This window comes from Pinus tabuliformis, chromosome 9, assembly GCF_031772625.1.
Source record: "Pinus tabuliformis cultivar Carrire ecotype Pingquan chromosome 9, CPIR1, whole genome shotgun sequence".
Classification (NCBI taxonomy): Eukaryota; Viridiplantae; Streptophyta; class Pinopsida; order Pinales; family Pinaceae; genus Pinus; species Pinus tabuliformis.
Genome location: NC_142307.1, coordinates 1,579,916,745 through 1,579,926,627, shown reverse-complemented (window position 1 = coordinate 1,579,926,627; position 9,883 = coordinate 1,579,916,745).

The window sequence follows — 9,883 nt, the reverse complement described above, 5'->3', positions numbered from 1 at the left end:
GTTGTTTCCCCTCATCTGTAAAGAGAAGTTTTAGTAAAGCCGAAGATAAACCAAAGTGTGACAATTGTGGCAACACTATTTCAAATATTCGTGATGTTGTATTTGAGCAGAAAAAGGCATATGACTTGGCCTATAATCACAAACATTCTATTAAGAAACTAGTAATACCAAAGACCAATCTACTCAAAGAAGCACACAGTGGAATTAATATGATAGATAAATTTACTCCCAATATAACAAGAGTGCCATTGGATTACCCTGAGAATATACCTAAAAATAAGATTGTAACAAAATTGGATACTATATATTAATATAGATTGTAGAATTACCTAGAATAAATTTCACCACACGAGGATGGTTAAAAATAACCAATGGACAATAGAATAAACCTCGTATCTCACCACTAGTGCAGCAAAAATTATTTTTTGCAACTATAATCTAGGAAAACCTCAGCTAAGGACATTTGTAAATAGGAAACCCAACAATGCTAGACAAGACGTGTCCAAACTGCTGTAGCAATGAAATTTACCAATTAGTGCTTGCGAGTTTTAATGGGCATACAACCTCAATGACAAATCCATTACATCGTCGAACTGTAATGTGGTCATGCCCAAACTAGTAGGACCTTCCCTCTCTTTAAGGAATATAGAGGAAAAGTATTAGGATTTAACCTTCAATCTCCCCCTCGAGCTGCTTAGTTGGATTTTTTTGGGAGGCTAATTTAGAAAGCACCCTAGATGACAAGGGTCCATGAGTGCTATGATCAAAATAATAATTGAATAGACCATGATGACTGGAAATTTATTGTGGACCTCCCAACCCACAGTATGAACATGGTTGCCTACTAAGAATGGAGTTACATTTGAGCCCTAAGTCTCTAGGTCGAAATCAAAATCAAATTTTAGAATGCACAAAATATGAAACAAAATTGTTGTCATCTTGAAGGAAGCCTACCTTTTAAGGTTATCATGTTCCCCTCATGGAAAACACTTAAAGGCTCACACTGTGAATGTTTTTCTACAATTCAAAACTTCAAGCTTTCATAGACAAAAAACCCAATAAAGAAACAAGGAGAAGTTATGTCAGATTTTAAAGCAAGGCATCATTCCAACACTTTCTAAGCATACCGAAGGAATAAAAATATAGGATAAAATCTAGAACCTGCTTCATTTTCCAAACACTCTACATAAATTTCCTACTCGAGGGGTTGTTAACCATCTCCTACAACGAAAGTATGGACCTTACCATTAGCTTCAATCTATTTGAAACATATAATATTTTGTACCACTTTGTCTTTCATCACGGTTCATAACATTTTTACCTCATCCCACCTTACAGCCACTACACAAATGTCTGAAAACATCACAATATATGAAGCATTTATAACCTCTTGAAGAAAGCCTTCTATCACACACTCAACTAGATCGATACTACTCTGAATTTACAAACACCAAGCAATGATCCCCACAAAGTGACACAATTTCTTATTCATATTTTCTTAATATATAATTTGGTTTCACGTAGACAAGGGGCACAACTGACTCAATCGATACGTAGAAGGCCTGATGTAGTAATTCTGTTTGATGAAATTGAGAAGGTACATATATATGCCTTCAATATTCTACTTCAGGGAAGCCCTACCTACCTATCATTCAAACCAGACAGCTAAACTAATGAATCATCTGGGGTTTGACCTCGGACTGGCTTGGGACAAACAAATATCATAGATTAATAGGTCGTACTAGTCCTCTTATCCTGCATGTTTACATATTGCAAATAATAAAGCACGAACACATCCATGCGAAAATAAGAAAAAGAGAAAGGAATTACTTGTTTGACTAAAAGGAGGAGAACACCACTCCACAAGATCTTTGACTACACCGACAACATGGGATTTCTTGATGACTCCCACCCATATGAGAATTTCCCTTTCCTCTCTTCCTTGCAGAACACTGCAAACTTACCCACATACTCAAGATGCTTCTAAATTGTTGCTGTTTCTTACTGGAAATCACAAGAAAGACAAAATTTGAGATTCTTATGCTATATTATTGACGTGAAAACTTTACAATATTTCATTGGACTCACAAAGAGATATTTGTATAGTAAGTCTCAAGCATGGTTACAAGATAACCACCGGTGATTTCATAGACCATATGCTATTATAGTTCAAAAAAACTAATGATCTTACAGCGTATTCAACGCACGGATGCTTACCGATCTTGCAATCGTGACAGTTCATGCTGCCACGCGGCTTTCTTGCTTTTTAAGGATCATTTTTTTTCTCAATAGATGGGTACAACCATATCGTCACATAATCAATCGATCTTTTTAGTCCACGCAAACCCTTGTCTTCACTGTCGTGTCATTTTATTAACGTTGTTACAACAATGCCGTTGACCACAACAAGGGTTTTATTTCCACGGCGATAACAATGCCGTTGTTATTGCTTCTGCAATTTGGTGGTTCCTAGTTCCTACATGCGTTTCTCTGCGACTTAATCCTAAAGGATGACGGCTTGTACAGTTGAATGATGACAACCTCGATTAACACAATTAGCGTTGTTTCCGAGAGCAATAGAACTCTAATTTTCTATAACCTTCTCAACCATATTTTAGGGCAGAAGAAAAAAAGTCGTATGGATAATATCTCAGTAATATACTGTAAATAACACATTGCATGGCAAAATTTTTCAGAAAACATAATACCGAAAACAAGCATCGCCTCTTTGTTCATAAAAGGGCATAGTAACAACTTATAAGGATGGGCAAGCGGTTGTAACAAACCCTATGATTATGAACATTCTGTTGGATAGTAGTTCTAATTTTACACCTCTTATCATTCACTATGAATTTTCGCATTGTAACAAACCCTATGATTATGAGCAGGGTTGCATATTATATCTCTATATATATATATCTCGTCTCTCGTTGAAAGGTCATGATTATTCTCTTGACTATGGCGTCTTGTTTTATTCGTTTGTTAGGTAAATACGAGGTGTAAATCTTCTCAAATTTCTATTGAGTTTTTAATTTGTTCATATTTTCCAGATTTTTAGTTTGAAGTTTATATTTATATTTGTTCATATTGTTAGAAAATTTTTAATATTTTTTATATTCTTAATAATATATTTAAAATATATATATATATATATTTATATGATGATGATGGTGGTGGTGGTTAACGTTTGCTGAGACCAAACATTGGTCTATCGGACCTAAAGAAACAAATTATTTATTTTGATTTAAGATTTTATTCCTATGTTCAAAAAGCTTGGAGAGAAGCCTCCCGAGCTCACTATAATTTTGACATTGTAAAATGCTAGGAAGGTCAGTATTGTAACAAAGATTGTGAAACTGAGATCTAATGTGGTTGTACGCGGGGCACTCTAAGAGGAAGTGGTTTTCATCCTCAATGTTCCTATTCTCATATATATGGCAGATCCTTTCCATCCATGGTGTTTTAGGAACTACGCAACGACCTGTTTCACTATGGAGCTCATGAGAATTCGTTCTAATCTTTGCTATATTAATTTTCTTCTTTGGGCTAGTTAAAATAGAGAGATACTTTTGATCTTCTAGGGTGGGGTTGATGACCTTCTTATAATAACTTAGTTTTCTTTTAGCCGCTAAATCTTTCTCACATCACATTTTTTCTTTGAACTTAGAAGTAACAATATCTTTAATGTTATTTATGTTTTGCAATGCATCATTCTCGTTGATCTCCCAATAGTTTAACCAGGCCCTTGTGTCTTTATGCCACCCCCGATTGAGCCTTAGGTGGTTTTGGCTGGAATTTAAAGCTAGCTTAGGAAGTCTATGATCGTCTATGTTATTGAGTTTGTGCTTGTACAGCAGAAACCTAATCATAGCTAGGCTCTCAATAGGGGAAATACCTACTTCTATAAGGAGAATAGGATTTTTAGTTTGAAGTTTATATGCTATTTTTAATTTATTATCAGATTTTTAGTAATATGTTTTTAAAATAATATTTGTAATATAAACATATGGTTTTTATATATTTTATTATTATAATAGTGGATTATTTTAATAAGAAAATTATTAATGTAATATAATTAGTTGAAAGTTGTATTTTACAATTTAGAATAGAGTATAACTTATATATAGTTTAGTTGGTTAATTTGAGTGGGAGAGTGCTTTGAGCTCAATGTAGGATTTTTATATGGTCAATTGACGACAATGATGATTAACGATGATGATGATTAATGTCTATTAAGACTGATATGGTCTATCATATCCTAAGAGATTGCTCCGAATTCCTTAGCATTTTATTTCTATGCTTGAAAAGTGTTAAGATAAGCGTTCCAAAATAACCATAATTTTGCTTACTCAAAAGGTCACTAAGATTAATAGGGTGACATATATTTTGAAAAATAGATTGAATATGTGAGTATAACATGGATAATCTAAGAGAAAGTGTTTTTCATCTTCAATCATCTTAGTGTCGCAAATATTTTTTTATTTTCGATATTGGGGTTGCTCACCTCCTTATAATATTTAAGTTTCCTTTTCCCCTCTAACTCTTTATCACCACATAATTTCTCCTTAAATTTTGATGTAATAATATTTTTAATATTATCTTTGTTTTGCAAAATGATCTCTTCCTTTATCCACTAATGGTTTAGCCAAGATTGGTTATATTTATGCCATCCCCCCTAGAGGAAAAGGTGGGGATTTTGGCTAGAGTTAGAAGCAATTTTAGGAAACTTCTTGGCTTCCATGATGTTTTACTTCTTCTTATACATAAGATACCTAGTCATAACTATGCTTTAAACAAGGGAAATGATTGCTTCAATCAAAATAATAAGATGCGAAGTATTTCATTTAATCTTGAGATTATAAGTTATAAAGTGCTTTTGAATATATTCTATATTTCTCTATGACTCTTTGGAGAGTTTGCATCTTCAAACCTCAAAACCATATAAAATAACATGAGTGAAGAGAGTATTGAAGAGGAGTTTTCTTTTTATCTCATACCCAAAGATCTCTTGACTTACAATTGTTTTCAAGCCCATAATAAGCTTTCCATCCTCCCATTATCATTTTCTCATTGTTATTATTTTGGCTAGCTACCACTTTGACATGTCTCACTCAATATCTATATCAAGATAACTATTGTTATTAGTGTTGAAAAATTTACATTAGCTACCATTTGTGAGTACGGGAAAGTGTTTTGGGAGTTCCCCTACCAGATTTTCCTAATAAGCAAACACACATACACACTCAAAGAATAATAATAATCTATTTCAGTTAATCTTTACCCTAAATGAATAAGCATTCATAGGGATCAAATTCCTTGCCCCATGTATCATTTCTAAAACTTGTTGTACTCTTAGAATTATTTGCATCTCAATAAATTAAAATCAAAATGAACCTAATTTAATTAACAATACAAATACATATACATACAATTAGTTTAAGTCTAAATACACATATCACTTTTTTAGAGTTAAAATGTTTTCTTAAACTAAATAGTAACATTAAAACTGATGCAAAAGATATTAGAAGCAAACTTACCTTTTTAAAGTTAAAATGTTTTCTTAAATTAATTAGTAACATTAAGACTGATGCAAAAGATATTAGAAGCAAAATTAATTTGTTTAGATAAGTGAAATGACTTTAAAAAAAGATAAATTATTGAACATGATCATTTTTATTGGGTTATATTATCATAATAAATAAATAATAATGTTTTATAAATATTATTAGAACTTAAAATTAACCATAATTTTAGAGTTAAAATGTTTTCTTAAACTAAATAGTAACATTAAAACTGATGCAAAAGATATTAGAAGCAAACTTACCTTTTTAAAGTTAAAATGTTTTCTTAAATTAATTAGTAACATTAAAACTGACGCAAAAGATATCATAAGCAAAATTAATTTGTTTAGATAAGTGAAATGACTTTAAAAAAAGACAAATTATTGAACATGATCATTTTTATTGGGTTATATTATCATAATAAATAAATAATAATGTTTTATAAATATTATTAGAACTTAAAATTAACCATAATTAATTATATGCATTTAATATAATTAAATCTTGATAAATACCATTACATTTCACCATCCTTATCATCATTAAACCACAAACCATTAAATAATAAACTGATGCAAGAGTATCAAAGAATTCAACATCAAAATATGAATGAAATTACTTGTGAAAAAATAACATATAGATTGTAATCTTGAAGTGAAGTGAAATATGTGCACAAGAAAGAAAAAGATGCACTAAAGAAAAATGTGACCGAAAAAGTTTACAAGTATACTAAATTTAAAAATGAGCAACCATAATCATTTCTTAAAAAGGAAAATTGGTAAATCATATCATTATTAATGAGTAATCATTCTTAAAAATATAAAAAATTCATACTAATTAATGAGTAATCATGCTTTATTTTTTTCCATACTATTGTTAATGAGGGGTCATTCTAAAAAGTGATAAATTATACCATTGTTAATAAGTAATCATTAATTTTTTTTTTTTTATAAATAATACATGGTTAAGTATTGATTGTGGTAATTTATATTAATGAGAATATATATATATATATATATATATATATATATATATATATATATATATATATATATGGGTAATAAATGAGGTGATTATATTTTCTAGATTAAAACTTACATGTAGTATTAGTAATTTTGTCTTTTAAATTCAAAATTTACAAATAATTTTATTATATTCTAATTATTCTATTATATGCGAATTAGATATTTAACTAATAATTTGAAACATTTATAAAGTGATAAATGTAATTTATGAGTAAAATTTTCAAAATTATATTAACAACATATTAAATTTTATTATTATTATTTTTTAAGGATATAATTTATTTATTTATTTATTTTTTCATAAGTAAGTTAATTATATTTTATTTTGTCAATTAAGATTTCTATTGCCTCAAAATATCATCATAAAAAGCTAGAGAACATTGTTCAAATTGAGCTTTACCGTACTCTACCACAAGAGAAACTAAAATAGTTGACAAAGGTCTATATTTTATTAGTAAAAAACATCATAAAATAAGCTAATTTACATTGCAAGTTTCTAGCATGTCCTAGTCGAGATACATTAAAAATCAAATACTAGTGACTACTAGATACATAGCTATTGGAGGAAACTATCCTACTGAAAGTAAAAAATATAAGCTAAGACATTGGATGAAGCATCAATTATATGATGAAGTGATAGGGGCTGAATCATGGGCGCTTATGCCTGCTAGAGCTGGGGGCTTGAGGCTTCATTGTAGATGGACCTCTATTTGAGTGAAGCAAGCATCTAAGATGAAAAGATGGGAGCATTGGTGATGATGGAATCATTGAGTTTTATTGATACAAGAGATAACGTCATTAGAGTCCTCATGTGTTTCCATCAAGATACTGCACAAGAGCATCTTGATTTTCTAATGGAGGTTAATGGAATTAAGATATTGTCTTAGTGGTCCCTTGCTATGACTAGAATCTGGAACCAAATTGACTACTTCATCTTGGATTTTGGAATCAAAGTATGCTTGGTGGTCATTAGTAGTTAAGGGTTTGAGTTGGTGAATTTCCTCTTGGATTTTAGGAGGGGTGGAGGAATGGAATATTGCTATAGAGTGACGAGCTTGGGACTGAGCCTAAGGCCAACCTTGAAGGCCTTTGCCTCCATAGCCCCAAGAACATCACATTCATTAGTGAGGCACGATACTTAGGGATAAGAGAGGCCCAATTAAAAATGTCACCTAGTAGAAGGGAAAGCTAATGAAACAAGTTAATAGGATCCAAGAAAATATTAACACTCAATTGCTAGAAAGGTTTAGCACTCATATTAACAAGTTGTGATAGAGGGTGAACAAACACATATAAGCATTGGGCATAGTCCAATAGCAATAAAATATCTGACACTCCAATGAAAGTACACACTACCAAGATGCACTATATACCATGAACTAGAGTCCACCACACAAACACTAACAAATTGAAAAAGCTATAGCGATTGGACATAGAAAAAGTTATCCAACAATTGCCTACCCATTGAGCATGGAAATGTTGTAGACGAGGTTTGAATCCTTGCCAATCACTTCACGTTTCAGATCTGTCCCTTGATTTCATCACATCCGATGTCCCAAAAGTCACCTTAGCTATTATCACCCTCCTCCATGCTTGAAATATTGGCACCATGTGCATGTATTGAAGGCTGGCTTCCATGGAACCAAGACCTTCGTGTAATTGAGTTCTCATAAATCCAATGCCATGGGAGAGATATCACACCTGCAACATGAGTGTGACATAGGAATTGTAGAAGAACACTAAGCCATACCATATGAACAAGGTTTCCACAAAGCTACCGCCACGGAGAAATAACCCACTTGTGGTGGTGGAATGCCATGAAGCCACAACAAATGGGCCTATAGCTTGCGGACGGAAGAAGGGTCGCCATCTTAATGCAAATGGAATGCATGATAGTTAACATGTGTGGCTACTTGGGGCGGGATAGCCACACTATCTCCCTTTCTTAAATGTGATGGGAGGCAACGGGGTGGCAGGCTGCCCCTCTTCCATTGCACATACTCCAACACCCTCATAAAAAAAATTAACTATATATTTTAGTATAAAATCAATAAACATAATATTTATATAAAAATATAAATACCTAATTTTAATGTGAAGTTGGAAAAGTATTATTCACAATAATAATAAAAGATACTAAAAATTTCAAAAATTAAAATAAATGAAAAAATCAATTATAATTAATGCTTGAATTATATATGACAAATGGCATTATGTACAATTTAATGGATATCTCTATGGGAGAGATATCCCATGTGCAACATTTGTGTGCCATAGGAATTGTAGAACAACACTAAGCCATAGCATATGAACAAGGTTTCCACAAAGCGAGTGCCATTGGGGAAATAACCCACCTGTGGTGGGGGAATGCCACAAAGCCACAACATATGGGCCAATAGCTTGCAGACGAAATAAGGGCTGCCATATTAATTCAAAGGGAATATATGATGGTTAACATGTGTGGCTACTTGGGGTGGGATAGCCACACCATCTCCCCCTCTTAATTGCGATGGGAGGCAACGCGGTGGTGAGCTACCCCTCTTCCGTTGCACATACTCCGACACCCTGATAAAAACAATTAACTATATATTTTAGTATAAAATCAATAAACATAATATTTATATTAAAATATAAAAATAATAAATACCTAATTTTTGTGTGAAGTTGGAAAAGTATTATTCACAACAATAAACTTTCAAAAATTAAAATAAATGAAAAAATCAATTATAATGCTTGAATTATATGACAAATGACAAATCACAGAATATACAACTTAATGGTATTGAAGTTATACTAAAAAATGCAATTTATGAGAAGATTAATGCATGGTTTTGTGAATATGTATAAGTATTAAAATGTTTTTCGAGGAAATATTTAGACAGATTCACTCAAAGGGATCGCATCTCGTGGTCGACTTATTATAACTCCACGACCTCCCAATAACAATAACAAGGCACTTTTAGTAACAAAACCTCAACTAATTGAACTAACCCTCAAGACTTATAAACATTAAAATGTTATTCAAAAATATATTAATACAAAAATGTAATATATATTATGTTTGGAAAAAATGTAATATACACTAAAAAACAATTTATTAAATTTAGAAAAATATATTAATATAAAAATGTAATATATAATAATTTTTTTTTAATATATGAAATATTTAAATATATTATTTTAATAATTTTTAAAATATACTTAAATATAATAAAATATAACAGGTTTATTCACTTACGATCAATTATTCTTATCTCAGTTACATATACTAGCAATTGTCCCAAAAGGTACAAAGAG